At 38.1% G+C, this 23,358-nt stretch overlaps 1 pseudogene; it reads right to left on the minus strand.

The window, feature by feature from the left end:
* Window positions 1-1,812: 1,812 nt before the first annotated feature.
* Window positions 1,813-2,452, minus strand: LOC133087086 (eukaryotic translation initiation factor 3 subunit E-like; annotated as a pseudogene).
* Window positions 2,453-23,358: the final 20,906 nt, after the last annotated feature.

Below are 23,358 nucleotides of genomic sequence, written 5' to 3' on the forward strand. Positions count from 1 at the left end.
GGAGTTGGTGGCTTGAAAATCTCTTTTGCCTTCACAGTGTTTCCAAGAACCCAATAAGTGCTTGTTGATCCACTGACTGAAACCTCACAATAAGTTATATGGACCCACGCTAATTACAAGCCTTATTTTTTGTTTCTTGTCCAGACAATTCTAGTTAAGTAAAGATGGGGACAGTGAGTCAAGGACGTTTGGGACAATAAGGCATGGCTGTAAAGGACACCTCAAGCAAGCAGACTCTCATCCAACTTTGTCTCCAGTTCCTAAATCAACTGATTTCCTTAAGCCTCTCAAAGACCCAGATTTCTGAGGTGTGGAGACTGAAGGTAGGTCTATCTTCATAGACCCTTGTTGCTTATGCTCTGCAGGGAAGGGGGCAGTCACTTGCCAACAGCAATTTTTCATCATTTCCTCCCGGCGTGCAGTTCCGAGGCCTGCAGAAAGCTGTGCGTGACCCAGGCCTTTCTGTGAGGCAGCTAATGATCGTCCAATCCACTGGAGAAAATTGATTGTGTCAAAGCTCATGAAGAACTGCGTGCTGATCAATGTCTCGCTAAAGTCAAGTTTCACACGAAACTGCCCAAAGCTGGAATTAAATGTCAGGTACAATTTAGAACTGATGCCCTAGCAGTGCCTTTGGAGAGGGGGCCTCGAGGCTCATTCTACACGTCAGATTAACTCCCCTACGGCGGGCTCCCCGGGCTAAGTGATCAGGGCCTGGCAAGCTGCCACACCACACGTCTCTCAGGAAGGTCTGCAAAAGTGGGAGCTTGATGCTCAGTCTGCTCTGTGGCCGTGCATCCTGTCAAGGCTGGAAGGGAAATGTCTTGGGGAAGAAAGGAGAGAGGTGTTGGGTGTCAGGTCTGATTTAAATAAGGACATGGCATTGAGTGGGGAGCCATAAATGGGAACTGTCTGGAAAGAATCCTGTCGGAAACAGAGGAAGACTAAAACGGGAGCTGGAGGAGGTGTGCTTCAGGCCACCTTGTGACCAGCATCCAGGTCCTGTGTGATTTCGTTCTGCTTAACTTCTTGCACTGATGCTCCGCTAATGTTCTTTATGTGCCTTCCAATCCAGTCAAAGAGCTAGTTTTCTCTAGAAAAGCCATCTTCTCTGTACCTTTGTTTTCTTTTTTCTCTTTCCTTCCTTCTCCATGTATCAAATCCTACCATCCAAATATTCTTTCTTTCATAAATCTCACATTGATTTCTCTAGTTTTAAGAAATTTCTCATCTTCTGAAATCCTATAGAACCTAACTCTCTCATCTTTTGTGTCATTTTTAAATTTCTGTTTTGCATTATAGTTATTTATTTATGTGTTTTATCTTCCCTATTAGGTCATAGATTATTTGAGGATAGGATCCATATCTGATTTTCCCCTGTCCCTAAATTTCTACACACTATTTTAATTACTTCTAAAATGTATATCACACTTTTTATAATGGGCTTATGATGTTGAATTTCTAAATATTTCTTTCATAATTCTTCAGTAAGGTCCTGTTTTGGTCAGCTTGGGCTGTTATAACAAAACATCATACACTGAGGGGCTTATAAACAACAGAAATTTATTTGTCACATTCTGGAGGCTAGAAGTCCAAGATCATGGTGCCTGTATGGTCAGGTTCTGGTAAGGTTACAGATATTCATCTTCTTTTGTATCCTTACACGATGGAAAGAGTGAACTCTCTGGCTTCTTTTTATAAGGACACTAATCGGGCTCATGAGGGCTCCACCCAAATACCCCCAAAGGCCCCACCCCCACATACCATCACAGTGCAATTAGGGTTTCAACAAGTGAATTTTGCAGGACACATTCAGTACATTACAGAGCCAGAGTCCTGAGGTGCCCAACTGAGAGCATCTTACCTATCATTCTGATTAAGCCTTTTCTCCATATTTATGTCCAGTATGTGGTTTGTAAATGAGAGACTTTGTTGCGGCTGAAGTGAGACTGCCTATTACTTGCAGCTGAAGTGAGACTGCCTATTACTAGAGGGCCTATTTTAGAATCAGTCTTGCATTTCTAATAAATTCAGAATACACCTTTCAGCTTCTTCTGGGGTCATGTTCAGTTTCTCTGCCAGCATATTTAATGCTGATATGCTGGTGGATGCAACAGAAGATCTCAAATGTGAAGGGAGAAGCATTTTCAAAGAAATCCTCAAGAGCAGCCATCAAGAAGTCCTTCATAAGCAACTACTCACATCTCTCTGGCCCCATCAGACTCATTCAACAAACTGAAATAGTCTTTACATGTGAGACAATCTCATTCAATAACTTTGACTAGGTCTTTTATCACCTGCCTGCATTTTCCAACATCTTGACTGTGAAGAATATGTGCACACATGGTCTGAATTGTTTTAAGATACTGTTGCTGGTAAAAGAAGAGATTAATAATGTTGTTAACTGCCTTTGGGCTGACTGAAGAGAACAAAGAGACCAGTGAATGAGCCATGTTCACTGCTAATGAGAGAAGAGTGGATGAATGAGAGAATTTTTACCAGTGGTTTCTTTTCATCATGTAAGTCCTTCCATGGCTGCATTAGGATTTCAGTGGCCATTTTCCTCAGAGTGAACTCAAAGTATTTCTATTCATTACTGAAACAAACTCTTAAAAAAGTAAAGATATCCTGCTGCTACTGATTGCCATATTCATGTTGTAATTTTACATACTTGAGATCCTGTCTAAATGTTTCTTCTTAAAACGCTGTTCATCACCAATGTGGTCAAACAGCATCCAGCCATCTCTGGTTGACGGCATTTATCTTGTAATTTTTTGATCATCAAACATCTTCATAATTGGTTCCATTTCTGCTTGACACTATTTCAGTTGTGCAATAACTGTGGTATTTTTTTCTATTAAATTGTGAAGATTTCATCAGAATAAAAGTTTTTGTAAATGTCCATAGAAGAGCTTACCATGCAAGCTTCACTAAAAAGATCCAATTTCCCTCATAATACTTATGTTTTATTGTATATCTTCCTCATTAAAAGCAATTCAATCAGCGGAAAGTCTAAATCCCAATCAATCAAGATAATATGCAATATGAGAAGTCAGGTCCTATTCTGCCATCTTGCCAAAAAAAGGGACTGCTTTACTTTTATCTTTTTTTCAACTTTTAATCATCAGTTTATTTATTTAATTTTGTTGAACTATAGTTGATTTACAATGTCGTGTTAGTTTCAGGTGTACAGCAAAGTGATTCAGTTATACATACATATATATCTATTTTTTTTCAGATTCTTTTCCCTTATTGGTTATTACAAAATATGGAATATAGTTCCCTGTACTATACAGTAGGTCCTTGTTTGTTATCTACTTTAAATATGGTAGTGTGTATATGTTAATCCCAAACTTAATTTATCCCTGCTCCCCCTCTTTCCTCTTTGGTAACCATAAGTTTGTTTTCTATGTCTGTGAGCCTATTTCTGTTTTATATATAAGTTCATTTGTATCATTATTTTTAGGTTCCACATATAAACAATATCATATGATATTTGTCTTTCTCTGTCTGGCTTACTTCACTTAGTATGATATACTTTTATCTTTAGTACTTAGTACAACCCCTTGCTCAAGAGTGGTGTTCAGTCAATATTTGATTAATACTTGAATGATGAATGATTGTAAATTCTCAAAGTTCTGTTTCCCAATGCATGGAGTCGGGAGTGACTTAGCTAACACTAGATTGTACAAAATCTGATGAAAAATTACAGCACAGTAAAGGCAACTCTTTGCCCCCACACAGACACCTCATTAATAAATATCTATCACAACAGGAAAAAAGTCCCCAAGGGATGAGCAGTCAGAGCAGCACAGCATTTGTTTGTACCTACTCAATCTTTTTTTAAAAAAAATCTTCTAACAATCATAAAGTTTTATATATTTTTTTAAGGTTACACTCTATTTACAGTTATCAAAAAATATTGGCTATATTCCCTGTGTTGTACAATACATCCTTGTAGCCTATCTTATACCCAGTAGTTTGTACCTCCCACTATCCCACCCTCAATCTGTATTTTGTTCAGTGGTTCACATATAGCTAACAGCACAAAAGATTCAGGACAAGCTGATTTTGCTTGCATTAATCAGTAGAAACTATAAATAATTTGCATTTGAGTTAGATAATTGTCATACTAAAACTTTGAATAATGAAAGAAAAGAAAGAAAGGATGGAAAATAAAAGACAAGAAGGAAAAAGAAAAGACTATTATGGGACTAGCAGTCAAACAAGATACTTAAGTTGAAATTACGGCTTTAACTCTGACTTGCTATGTGATTGTAGGCAAATTCTGTAACCTCCCTGAGGCTAGCTTTCTTTTCTAAAACTTGGCAATAATAACCCCCTGGTAGGTTTGTTGTGAAGACTAAATTAGCTAATGTTTGTCAAATGTCTACCACAGAGTCTGGCAGCTGATATAGAGGCTCAGAAATGGTAACTATTTGTTGAACAACTGATTTTTGGATATGGCTATGTATATGTGTTCATGGCCATTGGTTTTTCAATTTTAAGAAGAATGCATTTTTTAGTGATTTCATGAGTAAACTCATGATCTTAGGAAAAGAGAATGCCTAATTTGTGTGGATGAAACCAAAAAAAGGACCTTCATTGCACATAACAGCAACAAACATTTATTTTGTGCTCACTATTTCCAGGAATAGGTCTAAGGTCTAAGTATTTACATACATTATCTTGTTTAATCCTTTACTGTGGCACCAAGAGGTACGTACTCTTACTAATCCAACCTTACAGCTAAGGAAACCAAAGTTTAGAGAGTTTACATTACTTGTCTGGAGTCAGCTAGCAGGTCTGGAAAGGGGATATAAAGATCTCTAACCTCGAAGCCTGATCTCTTATTAAAAAACTTTTTAATGTTTTCTTTATGCTTTCTAGGCTTAGAATTAAGACTCTTACATTTACACAGTATTTAACAGTTTACAGAGTAATTTCATATAATTCCTACTTGGTCCTCCCAGCAGCCATTTCAGAGAGTTAGTCAACTCTTTAAGATCAATCATTTGGTAAAGTAAGATCTAGAGAAACTGAGACCTGTTCAAGGTAGTAGCACAGCTGGGAAGAGGCAGACCTGAATTCAACCTGAGAACTTCTGACTCCAATGCTGGGCCTCTTTTTACTATACTACAGTTGTTCATAGGCTTTAGAAAATGTACCTATATTGGAATTGATTTTGAAAACTGAAGCACAATCTTCAATTAACATTAATGGAACAAAACATTCTTCTCTGGGAAGCACTGTTACTGTGTAACGCCAGTGAACCCAGTGCTGATCAAAATGAACAATCCTGTTTCAGTAAAATTGAAGGTGTGACTCTTAAGTCAAGAGGCTGGTTTTGTACATTTGCATGTGTGTAACACTTGTAAAAAGAACTTTACAAAATGCCTTGCAAAACAACATTTGAGGGTTGATCAAGGCTGCTGGCTGGGGAGTGAATATGTACCAAGGTTGACCATACTTTTTGAGGAGTGACCTTATGTATTTCTCAAGTAATCTAGCCCACTGATGGACAGACACAGTATATCTTTACTCGAAAACTACCTGGGGTGTGAAAGGAAAGTTAAAAAGAATAGAAGAAAGGAGATGACAGACTTGGCCCTTGAGTGGTTTAAAAACAAGTTGGGAAAAGACGATGGGCAAAAACAGGAGTACACAGATTTTGACCATTCCACTTAGATGCTCTAGGACAGTACTTTGGCTTATTTTCTCCTATGATCACATCACGGATTCTGATCACTGGTCACTGAAGTACTAAACTTTGGCTCCTTGCTTGCTGTCTAGATTTGGGGTTCTAGCAGATAGGTGTGGAGAGATTTCAGCCCTGGGAAGCAGCCCTCTCTTCACTGGATCCTAATCACTATGGACAATTGCCATGAAAGCTTTCTCCCTTTCCTGCTGGCACCTGTGGGAGAGCCTGCTTCTTGAAGGCCGCTTATGCTGGACCACATGCTAGTAAAGAGTACATTTTCTTTGTGAAAATGTGCAGTTGTCACATCTTTTGTTTAAGCTTATTATTACTTAAAAGTTTTCACTGTGAATAAGTTATAATATAAAAGTCTATGATATATATGTACCATTTAAGAATAATGATAAAGCAAACATCTTTCATTCACCACTCAGTTTAAACACTAGAACATTATCAGTGATTCAAAAATCCCCTTTAGCCATCCCTGATCACACTCCAGAAAGAGCCACTATTATGAATTTTGTGTTAATATTTTCTTGCTTTTTACATAATATTATCACCTATATATGGATCTCTAAGAGACAGATTCTATAGTTTTGCCTGTTTTCAAACTGTATATGAACTGTGTCATACTGTGTGTATTCTTTGTGACTTCTCTTACTCCAAAACTTTTGCTTTTGAGATTCATCCATGTTAATGCTGTGGGTAATTTATTTCCACTAGTATATAGTGCTCCATTTTTATGAAGGTGCCACAATTTATTTATCCATTTTGTTATTTACAGCTATTTGTTTTCTTTTTGTTATTATGCACAATGTTGCTTTGGACATGTATCTTAGTATACACATATACAAGAATTTCTCTCTTGGATGTGTTCATATTATAGAAGTTCATATTATGTTATCAAATTTCTAGTCACAAAGTATAGGCAGGTTTAGATTCACTAGGTAATGCCAAACTTTTTCAAAGTTGTTGCACCAACTTATACTCCTGGTGTTAATGAATGAGAATTGCTTTACATCTTAGCTGCCTCTTTGTGATTTGAATTATTCAAATTTTTGTTAATCTAGTGGGTATAAAATTCGATATCACTGAAGTGTTTTAATCTGCACATTTTACTGATGATTAATGAGGTTGAGTATCGTCATATGTTTAAGGGCCATTTGTGTTTTCTATTCTGTGAAATTCTGGTTCATGTTCTTCTACCCATTTTTTAATGGGTCAATCATCATTTTCTTTTAGTTCTTTGAATATTCTGGATATTAATATTTCCTCTACTTAATGTGCTGCAAATAATGTTTTCCAGCAAAAGATACTACTTTTCAGCTGTATTTATCTAACACCTAAACCAATGATTACCCTGCTTCTGCCTAAATGTACTGTGATCAAAACACTCGTGTTTTCTGACCTGCACCTGATTTACATTGCCATGTTGTTCAGCAGGGACCTTTGAATTCTCTTCTTTGTTGCACTGCTTTTGATGCTTCAGAACTGGAGTGGGCTACCAAAAGAGCATAGGCCTTCGTGCCTGAATAGGTTTGGATTCAGATTCTATCATTAATTACTTGTTATTGGATCTTGGGCAAGTTCTTATTTTAAACCTTATGTGCCATTAAATCTATCTTAGAGGGATGTTGTGCCCCGATGCTATGTTTGCAGTTAGTGAAATTTTTTGACAAATAATAGGTGCTCAAACAATAGTTGGTGTTTAGCTTTGTCTCAAATTCATTTGCATAGGCAGTTGTGGTATCTACAACTAAATAAAAGAGTCTTTAAATACTCAGTGCATTTGAACAATGAACAATGAAAATAGCAAACTTTATGATGTTTTTCTAATTCAGAATTTTCAGGCCCATTTTGTTTGGAGTTGAAATCATTAGTGAGATAACATAAGAAATCCAAAATGAATAGGGCATAGTCTCCTCCATTAAGGTATGCATATTTGCTTTTGAGATTCATCCATGTTAATGTTGTGGGTAATTTATTTCCACTAGTATATAGTGCTCCATTTTTATGAAGGTGCCACAATTTATTTATCCATTTTGTTATTTACAGCTATTTTTTCCCTTTTTGTTATTATGCACAATGTTGCTCTGGACATGTATCTTAGTATACACATATACAAGAATTTCTCTCTTGAATGTGTTCCAAATTTCTCTCTTGGATGTGTTATCCAAATAACAGGATATTTGGAGAGGTAGAAGTTAAACTTTTCAGAGGTTTAAACCCCTTACCCTCTTCTGTGTAACTGAATGCAGAAACTGTCTTGAAACAGATGCTCTGGATTAAAGAAGTCACTGAAATTGTTCCTCTTAATTACAAAAATTTATCACTAATGTCAATGGAAATAATAAACAATCTATAATAGGAATAGAAAAGAGTTTTATTTGAGCCAAAAACTGAGGACTTAGCCCAGGAAACACAGATTCAAGAGGCACTTGGGGGGGACCTTCAATATGGCAGAGGAGTAAGAGGTGGAGATCACCTTCCTCCCCACAAATACATCAAAAATACATCTACATGTGGAACAACTCCTACAGAACACCTATTGAACACTGGCAGAAGACCTCAGACTTCCCAAAAGGCAAGAAAATCCCCACGTACCTGGGTGGGGCAAAAGAAAACAGAAAAAACAGAGACAAAAGAATAGGGACAGGACCTGCACCTTTGAGAGGAAGCTGTGAAGGAGGAAAAGTTTCCACACACTAGGAAGACACTTCACTGGTGGAGATGGGGGGTGGGTGGTGTGGAAGCTTCAGAGCCATGGAGGAGACCACAGCCACAAGGGTGCAGAGGGCAAAGCGGAGAGATTCCCGCACAGAGGATCAGTGCTGACCAGCACTCACCAGCCCGAGAGGCTTGTCTGCTCACCCACCAGGGTGGGTGGGGGCTGGGAGCTGAGGCTCGGGCTTTGGAGGTCAGACCCCAGGGAGAGGACTGGGGTTGGCTGCGTGAAGACAGCCTGAGGGGGCTAATGTGCCACAGCTAGCCAGTAGGGAGTCCAGGAAAATGTCTGGAGCTGCCAAAGAGGCAAGAGAGCATTGTTTTGGGCTACACGAGGAGAGGGGATGCCTGCTTCATGTGCCCGCAGAAGGCAGAGCACCGCCTAAGCAAGCTCCAGAGGAGGGCGTGAGCCATGGCTATCATCTCAGACCCTGGAGACAGGCATGAAATGCTAACGCTGTGGCTGCAGCCACCAAGAATCCTGTGTGCAAGCAGAGGTCACTACCTACATACCCGCCCCGGGAACCTGTGATGCCCACCACTGCCAGGGTCCCGTGACCCAGGGACAACTTTCCCAGGAGAACACAGAGTGCACCCCAAGCTGTTGCAACGTCACACCAGCCTCTGCCACCACAGGCTGGCCCCACATTCCAATTATGACTACCGTACCCCTCCCTCTCCCTGGCATGAGTGAGCAAGAGCGCCCTAATCAACCGCTGCTTTAACCCCCTCCTGTCTGGGTGGGGAACAGATGCCTGAGTGTGACCTACACGCAGAGGTGTGGCCAATACCACACCCCAGGAGCTGTGTGAACAAAGAAGAGAAAGGGAAATTTCTCCATGTGGCCTCAGGAGAAGTGGATTAAATCCCCACAATCAACTTGATGTACCCTGCATCTGTGGACTACCTGAATAGACAATGAATGTTCCCAAATTTGAGGCAGTGGCTTTGGGAGCAACTACACACTTGGGGTTTGCTGTCTGTGACTAATTTGTTTCTGGTTTTTATGTTTATCTTAGTTTAGTTTTTGGCGCTTGTTATCATTGGTGGATTTGTTTATTGGTTTGGTTGCTCTCTTCTTTATTGATTTTTATTTTAATAATTTATTTTTTATTTTTTACTTTTTTATTATTATTACTTTTTTTTCTTTCTTTTTTTCTCCCTTATCTTCTGAGCCATGTGGCTGACAGGATCTTGGTGCTCCGGTCTGGTGTCAGGCCTGTGTCTCCAAGGTGGGAGAGCCAACTTCAGGACATTGGACCACCAGAGATCTCCAGGCCTCATGTAATATCAATTGGTGAGAGCTCTCCCAGAGATCTCCATCTCAATGCTAAGACCCAGCTCCACACAATGGTCAGCAAGCTCCAATGTTGGATGTCCCATACCAAACAACTAGCAAGACAGGAATACAACCCCATCTATTAGAAGAGAGGCTGCCTAAAATCCTACTAAGTTCACAGACACCCCAAAACACAACACCAGACATGGCCCTGCCCTCCAGAAAGAAAAGATCCAGCCCCATGCACCACCCACCAGAACATAAGCACCAGTCCCCTCTACCAGGAAGCCTACACAACCCACTGAACCAACCTTACCCACTCGGGGCAGACACCAAAAATGATGGGAACTACGAAACTGCAGCCTGTGAAAAGGAGACCCCAAACACAGTAACTTAAAAAAAATGAGAAGACAGAGAAATATCCAGCAGATGAAGGAACAAGGTAAAAACCCACCAGAAAAATAAATGAAGAGGAAATAGGCAGTCTCCCTGAAAAAGAATTCAGAGTAATGATAGTAAAGGTGATCCAAAATCTTAGAAATAGAGTGGAGAAAATACAAGAAATGTTTAACAAAGACCTAGAAGAACTAAAGAGCAAAAAACAATGATGAAAAAAACAATAAATGAAATTAAAAATTCACTAGAAGGAATCAATAGCAGAATAACTGAGGCAGAAGAACAGATAAGTGACCTGGAAGATAAAATAGTGGAAATAACTACTGCAGAGCAGAATAAAGAAAAAAGAATGAAAAGAATTGAGGACAGTTTCAGAGACCTCTGGGACAACATTAAATGAACCAACATTCGAATTATAGGGGTCCCAGGAAAAGAAGAGAAAAAGAAAGGATCTGAGAAAATATTTGAAGAGATTACAGTTCAAAATTTCCCTAACATGGGAAAGGAAATAGTCAAGTCCAGGAAGCACAGAAAGTCCCATACAGGATAAATCCAAGGAGAAACACGCCAAGACACATATTAATCAAACTATCAAAAATTAAATTCAAAGAAAAAAATATTAAAAGCAGCAAGGGAAAAACAACAAATAACATACAAGGGAATCCCCATAAGGTTAACTTCTGATCTTTCAGCAGAAACTCTGCAAGCCAGAAGAGAGTGGCAGGACATATTTAAAGTGATGAAAGGGGAAAACCTACAACCAAGATTACTCTACCCAGCAAGGATCTCATTCAGATTCGACGGAGAAATCAAAAGCTTTACAGACAAGCAAAAGCTAAGAGAATTCAGCACCACCAAACCAGCTTTACAACAAATGCTAAAGGAACTTCTCTAGGCAGGAAAAACAAGAGAAGGAAAAGACCTATAAAAACAAACCCAAAACAATTAAGAAAATGGTAACAGGAACATGTATATTGATAATTACCTTAAATGTAAATGGCTTAAGTGTTCCAACCAAAAGACATAGACTGGCTGAATGGATACGAAAACAAGACCCATATATATATGCTGTCTACCAGAGACCCAATTCAGCCCTAGGGATACGTACAGACTGAAAATGAGGGGATGGAAAAAGATATTGCATGCAAACGCAAATCAAAAGAAAGCTGGAGTAACAAGTCTCATATCAGACATAATAGACTTTAAAATAAAGACTATTACAAGAGACAAAGAAAGACACTACATAATGATCAAAGGTCAATCCAAGAAGAAGATATAACAATTGTAAATATTTATCAACTGAACATAGGAGCACCTCAATACATAAGGCAAATGCTAACAGCCATAAAAGGGGAAATCGACAGTAACACAATCATAGAAGGGGACTTTAACACCCCACTTTCACGAATGGACAGACCATCCAAAATGAAAATAAATAAGGAAACACAAGCTTTAAATGACACATTAAACAAGATGGACTTAATTGATATTTATAGGACTTTCCATCCAAAAACAACAGAATACACTTTCTTCTCAAGTGCTCGTGGAACGTTCTCCAGGATAGATCATATCTTGGGTCACAAATCAAGCCTTGGTAAGTTTAAGAAAATTGAAGTCGTATCAAGTATCTTTTCTGACCACAACGCTATGAGACTAGATATCAATTACAGGAAAATATCTGTAAAAAATACAAACACATGGAGGTTAAACAATACACTACTTAATAACCAAGAGATCACTGAAGAAATCAAAGAGAAAATCAGAAAATACCTAGAGAGAAATGACAATGAAAACACGATGACCCAAAACCTATGGGATGCAGCAAAAGTAGTTCTAAGAGGGAAGTTTATAGCAATACAATCCTGCCTCAAGAAACAAGAAATATCTCAAATAAACAACCTAACCTTACACCTAAAGCAATTAGAGAAAGAAGAACAAAAAAAACCCCAAGTTAGCAGAAGGAAGGAAATCATAAAGATCAGATCAGAAATAAATGAAAAAGAAATGAAGGAAACAATATCAAAGATCAATAAAACTAAAAGCTTGTTCTTTGGAAGGTAAACAAAATTGACAAATCATTAGCCAGACTCAACAAGAAAAAAAGGGAGAAGACTCAAATCAACAGAATTAGAAATGAAAAAAAAGAAGTAACAACTGACACTGCAGAAATACAAAGGATCATGAGAGATTACCACTATATGCCAATAAAATGGACAACCTGGAAGAAACGGGCAAATTCTTAGAAAACCACGACCTTCTAAGACTGAATCAGGTAGAAAGAGAAAATATAAACAGACCAATCACAAGCACCGAAATTGAGACTGTGATTAAAAATCTTCCAACAAACAAAAGCCCAGGACCAGATGGCTTCACAGGCGAATTCTATCAAACATTTAGAGAAGAGCTAACACCTATCCTTCTCAAACTCTTCCAAAGTATAGCAGAGGGAGGAACACTCCCAAACTCATTGTACAAGGCCACCATCACCCTGATACCAAAACCAGACAAAGATGTCACAAAAAAAGAAAACTAGAGGTCAATATCACTGATGAACACAGATGCAAAAATCCACAACAAAATACTAGCAAACAGAATCCAGCAGCACATCAAAAGGATCATACACCATGATCAAGTGCGGCTTATCCCTGGAATGCAAGGATTCTTCAATATATGCAAATCAATCAATGTGATACACCATATCAACAAACTGAAGGGTAAAAACCATATGATAATCTCAATAGATGCAGAAAAAGCTTTTGACAAAATTCAACACCAATTTATGATAAAAACCCTCCAGAAAGTAGGCATAGAGGGAACCTACCTCAACATAATAAAGGCCATATATGACAAACCCACAGCCAACATTGTTCTCAATGGTGAAACCTGAAACCATTTCCACTAAGATCAGGAACAGGACAACGTTGCTCACTATCACCACTATTATACAACATAGTTTTGGAAGTTTTAGCCACAGCAATCAGAGCAGAAAAAGAAATAAATGGAATCCAAATCAGAAAAGGAGAAGTAAAATTGTCACAATTTGCAGATAAAATGATACTATACATAGAGAATCCTAAAGATGCTACCAGAAAACAACTAGAGCTAATCAATGAATTTGGTAAAGTAGCGGGATACAAAATTAATGCACAGAAATCTCTTGCATTCCTATACACTAATGATGAAAAATCTGAAAGAGAAATTAAGGAAACACTCCCATTTCCCATTGCAACAAAAAGAATAAAATACTTAGGAATAAACTTACCTAAGGAGACAAAGGACCTGTGTGCAGAAAACTATAAGACCACGATAAAAGAAATTAAAGATGATACAAACAGATGGGGAGATATACCATATTCTTGGATTGGAAGAATCAACATTGTGAAAATGACTATACTACCCAAATCATTCTACAGATTCAATGCACTCCCTATCAAACTACCAATGGCATTTTTCACAGAACTAGAACAAAAAATTTTACAATTTTTGTAGAAACACAAAAGACCCCAAATAGCCAAAGCAATCTTGAGAAAGAAAAACGGAGCTAGAGGTATCAGGCTCCCTGACTTCAGACTATACTACAAAGCTGCAGTAATCAAGACAGTATGGTACTGGCACAAAAACAAAAATACAGATCAATGGAACAGGATAGAAAGCCCAGAGATAAACCCACACACATATGGTCACCTTATCTTTGATAAAGGAGGAAAGAATGTACAGTGGAGAAAAGACAGCCTCTTCAATAAGAGGTGCTGGGAAAACTGGACAGCTACATGTAGAAGAATGAAATTAGAACACTTCCTAACACCATACAGAAAAATAAACTCAAAATGGATTACAGACCTAAATATAAAGCCTAAATATAAAACTCTTAGAGGAAAACATAGGCAGAACAGTCCATGACATAAATCATAGCAAGATCCTTTTTGACCCACCTCCTAGAGACATGGAAATAAAAACAAAAATAAACAAATGGGACCTAATGAAACTTAAAAGCTTTTGCACAGCAAAGGAAACTATAAACAAGATGAAAAGACAACGTCAGAATGGGAGATAATATTTGCAAACGAAGCAACTGACAAAGGATTAATCTCCAAAATATACAAGCAGCTCATGCAGCTCAATATCAAAAAAAAACAAACAACCCAATCCAAAAATGGACAGAAGATCTAAATAGACATTTCTCTAAAGAAGAGATACAGATTGCCAACAAATACATGAAAGGATGCTCAACATCACTAATCATTAGAGAAATGCAAATCAAAACTACAATGAGGTATCACCTCACACCAGTCAGAATGGCCATCCTCAGAAAATCCACAAACAATAAACGCTGGAGAGGGTGTGGAGAAAAGGGAAGACTCTTGCACTGTTGGTGGGAATGTAAATTGATAGAGCCACTATGGAGAACAGTATGGAGGTTCCTTAAAAAACTAAAAATAGAACTACCACACGATCCAGCACTCCCACTACTGGGCATATACCCAGAGAAAACCATAATTCAAAAAGAGCCATGTACCACAATGTTCATAGCAGCACTATTTACAATAGCCAGGTTATGGAAGCATTCTAAGTGTTCACTGACAGATGAATGGATAAAGAAGATGTGGCACATACATACAATGGAATATTACTCAGCCATAAAAAGAAACGAAATTGAGTTATTTGTAGTGAGGTGGATGAACCTAGAGACTGTCATATAGAGTGAAGTAAGTCAGAAAAGAAATACCATATGCTAACAAATATATATGGAATCTAAAAAAAAAAAAAAAGGTTCTGATGAGCCTAGCGACAGGACAGGAATAAAGACGCAGACGTAGTGAATGGACTTGAGGACACGGGGAGGGAGAAGGGTAAACTGGGATGAAGTGAGAGAGTGGCATGGACATATATACACTACCAAATGTAAAATAGATACCTAGTGGGAAGCAGGTGTATAGCACAGGGAGATCAGCTTGGTGCTTTGTGACCACCTAGAGGGTGGGATAGGGAGTTTGGGAGGGAAATGCAAGAGGGAGGGGACATGGCGATATATTTATACACATAGCTGATTCACTTTGTTACACAGCGGAAACTAACACAACAATGTAAAGCAATTTTACTCCAATAAAGATGTAAAAGAAAAAAAAAAAAAGAAGCACTTGGATTTTGTTCCACCAGACTACAAAATGATGGAGGCTTATAAAGGCAAAACTCTCAAAATTACATAAGTTGTTTGTCAAGAATTATGGGTTCTTGGTAAGCAGGGATTAGTTGGGGTCCTAAATTGTTGCACAGTTACAAGGGGAGACCTTGAAGTCATGAGGTTGCAGCTGGCAGCTGCCAGCAGGTATTGTTTTGAGAATGGCTGGTAGTGTCCTTGAGTCTGATACAGTTCAGAAAGTTCAAGTTCTCTGTACTATAGGAATGTGTCTGAAACCACATCCACAGTGGCCAACCAGCTCCATTTTGGATGCCTGAACCACAGTTACTCCATTTTGATTTTTAAATGCATTCTTTTCTTTAATGGTTAAAGCGGATGTACAAAGTATGTTTAATAGGCCACAAAACAGGCTGTTTTAGTTAGCATAAAGTTCAAGTTAAATTATGTATAAGCTAGAATGCCTTCCCCATACCTCAATATGTGAAAATTTCTTCATCACTAATACGCACCTGTTACTCTTTTTTTTTTTTCTATATTTTTTCTTGTGTAGCAAATGCCACCCTCTCCACTTAGAAGACAGAGCTCTGAGAGAGGGTGGTTTTGGGAGTCATCCTCCACTTCTCACTTTCATTATTCTTTTATATCCAGGCTCTGACCAAATCCTCTCAATTCTCCTTCCTTCACCAGTTCTCAATTTAGTCACTGCACTGTGTACCTACTGCCACTGCCTTAGTCCAACCTTTCTTATCTCTCACTGGAAAATTGGAATGGAATTCTACGAGGTCTCCCTTTCTTCATCATCATCCCCTCTCTAATTTATCCTTTATCCTGCTGCCAGAGAATGGCATATGTTTTAACATCAGAATCTCATTATAACACCTCCTAGTTTAGAGCTTTTTAATGGCTCTCATGGCCCCCAGAAAAACGTCTTGTGTCCTTAGTATTGCACATAAGACCATCCCTGCCTTCTCTCCTGCTTATTCCTCACTCTCCATGCCAAACCCATCCATTCACAGTCTCTGAGGCTGCCATGTGGGTACATGCCCTGTTCTCCGACTCATGCTGTCCTCACCACCTTGCATTCCATTTACCACCTTGCTTGCCTAGTAAATACTTGCTTATTCAACACTTAGTCCAAGTGCCAAATCTTCTCTGAAATTACTCCTGAACCCACTAGGTCACATTGACAATTTCTCTATGGTTCATTTCACTATGTAAATATTTCTATTCAAATCACTCTTACTTGATTATCTTTTGTCTCTCCTCACTAGACCGTGAGCATCTTAAGGGCAGGAGCTTTACCTCATACATTTGTGTATCCTTTGCACTTAGGAAAGGTACAAAGGAACCTTTGTACATGGTACATGTGGTCATGAGGTCATGAGGTTGCAGCTTTGTGTGGTACATGGAACACAGCAAATGCTCAATATATATCTTTTGGTAGTATAGATAGATGAGATGAATGTAGGTTAGAGGGAAAGTGTTTTTTGAGCTAATTTTTAAGGATACGTAGTATTTCATGAGGTGGGAATGGCTGGAGGGATTTCAGATGGAGTGTGGGGACCTTGGAGGCAGTGCAATACAGGGATGATATGAATTATGTAGTAAAAATATAAAGAGAGATAAGAACCGTTGGTTCAGGTTAGGTGCTGGAAGACCGTAAATGACAAGTTTGTAAGTTTGAATTTCATTTGGGAAAGAAGGCATTTACAAAAAATGTTTGAGCTGAAAACGACGTGATCCAAATTTTACACTTTAAAAAGAGTTATCCGGAGCTCTATATGAATTGAATTAGACAGGTAAGACACAGGAGGCACGGAGATAAGTCATGGTGCTGTTGCAAGAGCCCTAGCAAGAGGTAATGGAGACAAAACTTTATATCTTTATATCTGTCACAGGACTTAGCTGAGTTCCTCACTCATGGTAAATGGCAATAAAATGTTTTGACCAAACAAAAGAATGAAAAATTAATCAAAGCAATGTAGCAGAGTTGGTGTTTCAATGTGGGGCAGTACAATGATGGCCTATTGTTCTCATTCAGTTTGCTAAAGAGGAAGATTGGCTCTGTGGGACCAACTAGGGTTTGCTGTGGGACAGCTAGGTAATAAAAGCCTGACTCCATGAAAATATAATGTCAGCATCTCTTGTTTCCAACCGGTTAGCAACACTACAAAGGTTGGAACACTGGCCCAAGCTGGGGGAGTGCACCAAATTTGTTTTACGACTATTCAACTAAGAACCAATTAGAGCTGGCATGTATTGAGCCCTTTATGTGGCAGGCATGGTTTTATGCATTTTAATGAATTATCTCATTTAATCCTCATTACAATGCTATGAGGAATGTACAGTTACTTTCCTCATTTAACAAATGAAGAAACCAAGGCACATATAGGTTCAGTATTTTTCCTTAAGTCACAGAGCTGGGATTTGAATTAGGTAGTTGAACTTCAGTCTCATTCTTAACCACAATACTAAAATAGTGATGTTTTAAACGTGAATGAAGCCACCATAGCTTGTTACTAGGAAGCTTCTGACTCATTAACCATTGCCTTTTCACTCTTACTCTGCAGCTTAGCCAGTCACCATATGATTTCTTGTGTGTCTTGCTCTTTTCCACCTTTGGGCTTTCAAGCATTTTGTTTTGATGGATTATGAGTACCCTGCTGTTTCCTTCTGGTTATTTCATGTTTGAGTTCTCCAAGAAGCCTCTCGAGAGACTAGCTCCTCACCATTCTGATCCTTTACTTGTTCTTTCCTTGGAGCTTACAGGAATTAGGGTGGGGAAGGTAATAAAGTAACTTGGCTTTAGTGCCAGACAGAGCTGGGTCTAGATCATGTTTGCCATTTACTATGTGTGTGACAGTAAGCAAAACATTTAACCTCTAAACATGAGTTTCATAATTGGTAAAGTGGAAATAATATTTGCCTTGCAGTTTTCTTGTGACTTTAAATGATGTGACGTATGTTTAGTGACCAGCACACAGTGGGAGCTCCCCTCATAACTCATACACACACTACATTGGTTAAAAAAAAAATCTGTGGGTCTCTGTGACAGGATAACACTAGGCATAAAAGAGGGATATTATTGGACACAGGAGCACTCTATCTTTCACAGGGTGGGGCTCCTCCTCCCTAGATACTGCTTGGATAAACTTGAAAATAATTTTCTTTCTTGAATCTACTTTCTCTCTGATTCCATGAGGGGGAAAAACTAGGTAGTTTTTTTGTTTATAGTGTAAACATCGCTTTTTATTTTACTAATTTTTTTATTGAAGTATAGTTGATTTACAATATTGTGTTAGATTCAGGTAGGTATACAGCACAGCGATTCAGTTATATGTATACAACTTTTTGAGCAGAGTTTTATTTTATTTTTTTAAAGTCCAAAATAAAACAGAGGGAACTATATTCAGTATCTTGTAATAACCTATAATGGAAAAGAATCTAAAAGAATATATATGAGAATCCCTTTGCTGTACACTTGAAACTAACACAACATTGTAAATTAACTATACTTCAATTAAAAAAAAGAAAAAAGAAAAAAAAACACTATATACAAAAAAAAGCCATCCCTTTTCCCCTTCTTCAGTCTTTAAATACTTTCAGTTCTTTCAACTATTTTTACTGGTATTTATCTCCATAATTGAAAATAATGTACTTACACTACTATTTCATAGTTTATTAATATTATACATTGTCTATTGACTCCCTATGGTAAATGGTAAATGGGATTGATGTCTCTTTCACACACCTCCTCTACTTTCTTTCCTTCAATTCTTCCATAATAGTGATGTCTCACAATTTTTGGTTAATTCAGTGTTTGGAATTGTTTTATCATGACAACACAAGTATTATTTACTGCAGAGCCAGGTAGTATACTGGAAAATATTTTCTTTTTGTATAACTGTTTGCTTTCCTAAAGTTAATGGGTACTTTTTAAAAAAATAAACTTTTAATTTTGGAATAATTTTTGATTTCCAGAAAAATTGCAAAGATGGTAAAGAGCATTTCTATGTACCTTTCATAATGTAATATTGTCTTACATTATCATGGTACACTGTCAGAACAAAGAAACCAACGTTGGTACACTGCTATTAAGTAAACTTTAAACTTTATTAGGATTTCACTCATTTTTTCACTTGTGTCTTTTTTTTGGTTCCAGAGTTGCATCCGGGGTGCCATATTGCATTTAGTGCCACATCTCCTTAGTTTCATCTGGTCTGTTACAGTTTCTTAGTTTTTCCTTGCTTTTCGTGATCTTTAAAGTTTTGAGGAGTACTGGTCAAGTGTTTTGTAAAATGCCCCTCAACATGGGTTCGTTTGACGTTGATGTTTTTAATGATTAGATGGGGGTTACAAGGTTTTGGGAAGAACAGACACAGTGGTGAAGTGCCCTTTTCATCATCATATCGGTGGATACGTGCTATCAACATGAATTATCACTGGTGGTGCTAACCTCAACCACCTGGCCAAGATAGTGTTCACCAGTATTTTCCAGTGTAAAGTTATTGTTGCCACCACCACCCCTACCCCCCGCCCCCCCCCCCCCCATATTCTACTTTTTGGAAGTGAATCACAAAGTCTGGCTCACACTCATGGAGAGGTATAACTAAGCTTCATCTCCTGGAAGGGAGAGATATATCTATGTAAGTTATTTGGGTTTCTTCTGTAAAGGAGATTTGTCTCTTCTCTCTCATTTATTTATTCAGTCATTTATTTATATCAGTATGAGTTCATGAATTTCTATTTTATACTTTGGATTATCATCCTATATTAGGTTATTTATTTTGTTGCTCAAATTTTTCTGGATTTGGCTGTTGGGAGCTCTTCCAGGTTGACTCCTGCATCCCTTTGACATGCTTCCATCCTTATGTGTTTTGAGTACTTCCCCACTTTCTGGCACTACAAGATGTTCTAGTCTTATCTTGTATTTATCTTCTTGGCCCTAGAATCAGCCATTTCTCCAAGGGTTTTGGTTCCTTGTAATGGGGAATGGTATTTAGAAATCATGACCTAAATGTAGGTTGTTTTTGTTTTCATTTGTTTGGTTTTCTATGTGTCTATCACTAATTTTTCCCAAATATTTCAATAGATCTGCCAGCTGCCTTTTAATTTTAGTTACAAAAGCTCAAACAATCATATAAGCTGTCAACTTCATTTCCCCTTAGATACCAGTCTCCCAAAGTCATCTATCATTTTGATCCCACTTACCTTTAATACCAGGCCTGCTTCACTGCTACCTTCCTGGAATTTCTTCCGCTATCAAAATAGGACTTTTCTTTGTTGTTAAATTATAATAGAATTCCTATCTCCTGGATCCCAAATCTCATTCCAGTTTGGTTTTACTGGAGCATACATTCATTTGCTGGATCAAATCCTTAGTAGGTATATCTAAAAAGGTGTGAAAGAAGTAAAGATTTTGACCCATAGTTCTGAAAATGTGTTTATTCTATTCTTATACTAGATATATCGGTTGTGCATCTGAATGTTTAAGGCATTATTCCATTATTCTGTTTTCCTCTGTCTCCAACATTTGCTATTAGGTTATCTGAAGTCATTCTGATTTCCAATTGTATGTCATTTCGGTTTTTTCTGTTGCAATGCTTCTGAATTTTTCTGATTATATGCTTTCTTCATTCATAATATTTTTTTTTCACCCATAATAAAGCACAGGATAGAATGTTCTAATCTGGAAGCTCATGTCTCTCAGTTCTGGGAAGCATAATTTTTGCTTGATAATTTTATTCCCCTCCTTTTCTATCTTCTGTTTCTTTGGAGTTACTATTAGTTGAAAGTTTTTTCTGAATTGGTTATTTTTCTTTTAACTTCTTGTCTTTTATTTTAACTTGTTATTTCCCCTATTTTTTTTTAAAATTTATTTATTTATTTATGGCTGTGTTGGGTCTTCGTTTCTGTGCGAGGGCTTTCTCTAGTTGCGGCAAGTGGGGGCCACTCTTCATCGCGGTACACGGGCCTCTCACTATCGCGGCCTCTCTTGTTGCAGAGCACAGGCTCCAGACACGCAGGCTCAGTAGTTGTGGCTCACGGGCCCAGCCTCTCCATGGCATGTGGGATCTTCCCAGACCAGGGCTCGAACCCGTGTCCCCTACATTGGCAGGCAGATTCTCAACCACTGCGCCACCAGGGAAGCCCTCCCCTATTTTTTTGAGACAGTTTCTTGACTGTATCTTCTAGCCCTTACTTATGAATTATTATATTAACTTTCTTAAAATTTTTTCAAGAGTTCTTTCTCTCTCTCTTTCTATCTTTCTCCTTTTTCACGTTCATCCCTTTTCATGGCATCCTGTTTTTGTTTTACAAATGCATTATCTTTTCTCTCTGAGGATATTGATGGTAATGTATCATTCTCCCGTCGCCCTAGATAATTAGATTGTTTCTACACAGTTGAAAATCACTTTTTTCTTTCAGAATTTTTAAGGCATTATTCCATCCTTTTATAGCTTCAATGCTTGTTGTTGAGAAAGTCTGACATCATTCTGGTTTCCAATTCTTTGTACATTGTCTGAATTTCCCTTCTCTACTAGATTCCTTTCTTTATCTCTGGTATTCTGAAATTTCATGATTATATGCCCTTTTCATTCATAGTACAAGACACATGTTGGTGTTTAAATCTGAATACATATTTTATCTGTGGATGTTAATAGCAATAATTCCTAACATTTATTGAGTGTTTATTATGAACCAGACATTATGTTAAGTGCATCTTTTCTCTGATGCTCCAAACAATCCTATGAGATAGACAGTATTATTATCATCTTAAAGAGGTGGAAACTGAGGTACAAAAAGTAAAATGTCAAAGGTAAAGTAAGGGAGGAAGACAAGAACTATTTTTTATTTTTTTGGCCACACTGTACAGCTTGCAGGATCTCAGTTCCCCCACCAGTGATTGAACCCAGGCCACGGCAGTGAAAACGCCGAATCCTAACCACTAGTTCACCAGGGAACTCCCAAGACAAGAACTCTAATATTGTAATGATGTGGTGCATATAGCCACTATTAGGTTTACAGTAGAGTCTCCTAGTCTTGGAAGCTATCATCACATCAAGGCGATTTTTTAGATCTTTATTATATGTGGATTTTACGGTTTAATTCTCAGATACTAATCTTAATTTCAGTATCTTGGCAAGGGGTTGGTGTGGGAGGGAAACCACCTAACAGGAGAACTTATTTTTTAATTTTAATTTTAATTAATTAATTAATTAATTTGACTGCCTTGGGTCTTAGTTGCGGAATGCAGGATCTTTGTTGCAGTGTGCGGGACCTTTTATTTGTTTGTTTAGTTGCAGCATGCAGAATCTTTAGTTGTGACATGCGGGGTATGACCAGGGATCTAACCCGGACCCCTTGCATTGGGAGCTCGGTGTCTTGCCCACTGGACCACCAGGGGGGAAGTCCCCTAACCGGAGCATTTAAATTTGATGCAGATATTAATAAAAAAATCTGTACCTTTTGGGCAAAAATTAAAATAATGAATTTGGTGATTTAAAAACATTATGCTCAAACACCTGAACCTCCTTGGTCCTGAAAAGCCTGCTGGTATCAAAAGCAGTAGCTGTGGTGATGCAGGGTGTATGGACAGAGTTTCACCCTTATCTTGCTTTTTAAGTGATCCCTCTATTGTAAGCACCATAACATGGCTGCTCAGAAAAGGTGTGCCAGCAGCACAGCAGCCAATGGGAGAGTGATTCAGATATTTATTGAGACATTTTTTCAGGGGTGCTGATATATGTAAGTAAATGAATCTTTGGAGACACAATCTTCTTAGATGCCAAGGATCCTACAGAGAGGAGAGCCAGGAAGAAGACTGGAAAGCAAACCAGTTTAGTCAAGTGTGATGTCTTTTTACTAAATTGTCATCCAACCGGAGTGACTGGCCTTCCGGAGTAAAGCTTTTTGAACACAAGTCAAAATTGCTGGGGAGTTAATGGTACTTCTTTAGAATAACCCTCTGAATTATCCAAAATAAGCATTTACATGCAGGCACTTAATTCTGAGTAATTAATGTCTGTCTGTATAACCCAGCAGCTTAATGAGCTGGGGTGTAGCTGGGACACATTGAGTCACTGGAGAACCCCAGAGGGATGACTATGAAAAGAGTCC

Source organism: Eubalaena glacialis, chromosome 3, assembly GCF_028564815.1.
Source record: "Eubalaena glacialis isolate mEubGla1 chromosome 3, mEubGla1.1.hap2.+ XY, whole genome shotgun sequence".
Taxonomy (NCBI): domain Eukaryota; kingdom Metazoa; phylum Chordata; class Mammalia; order Artiodactyla; family Balaenidae; genus Eubalaena; species Eubalaena glacialis.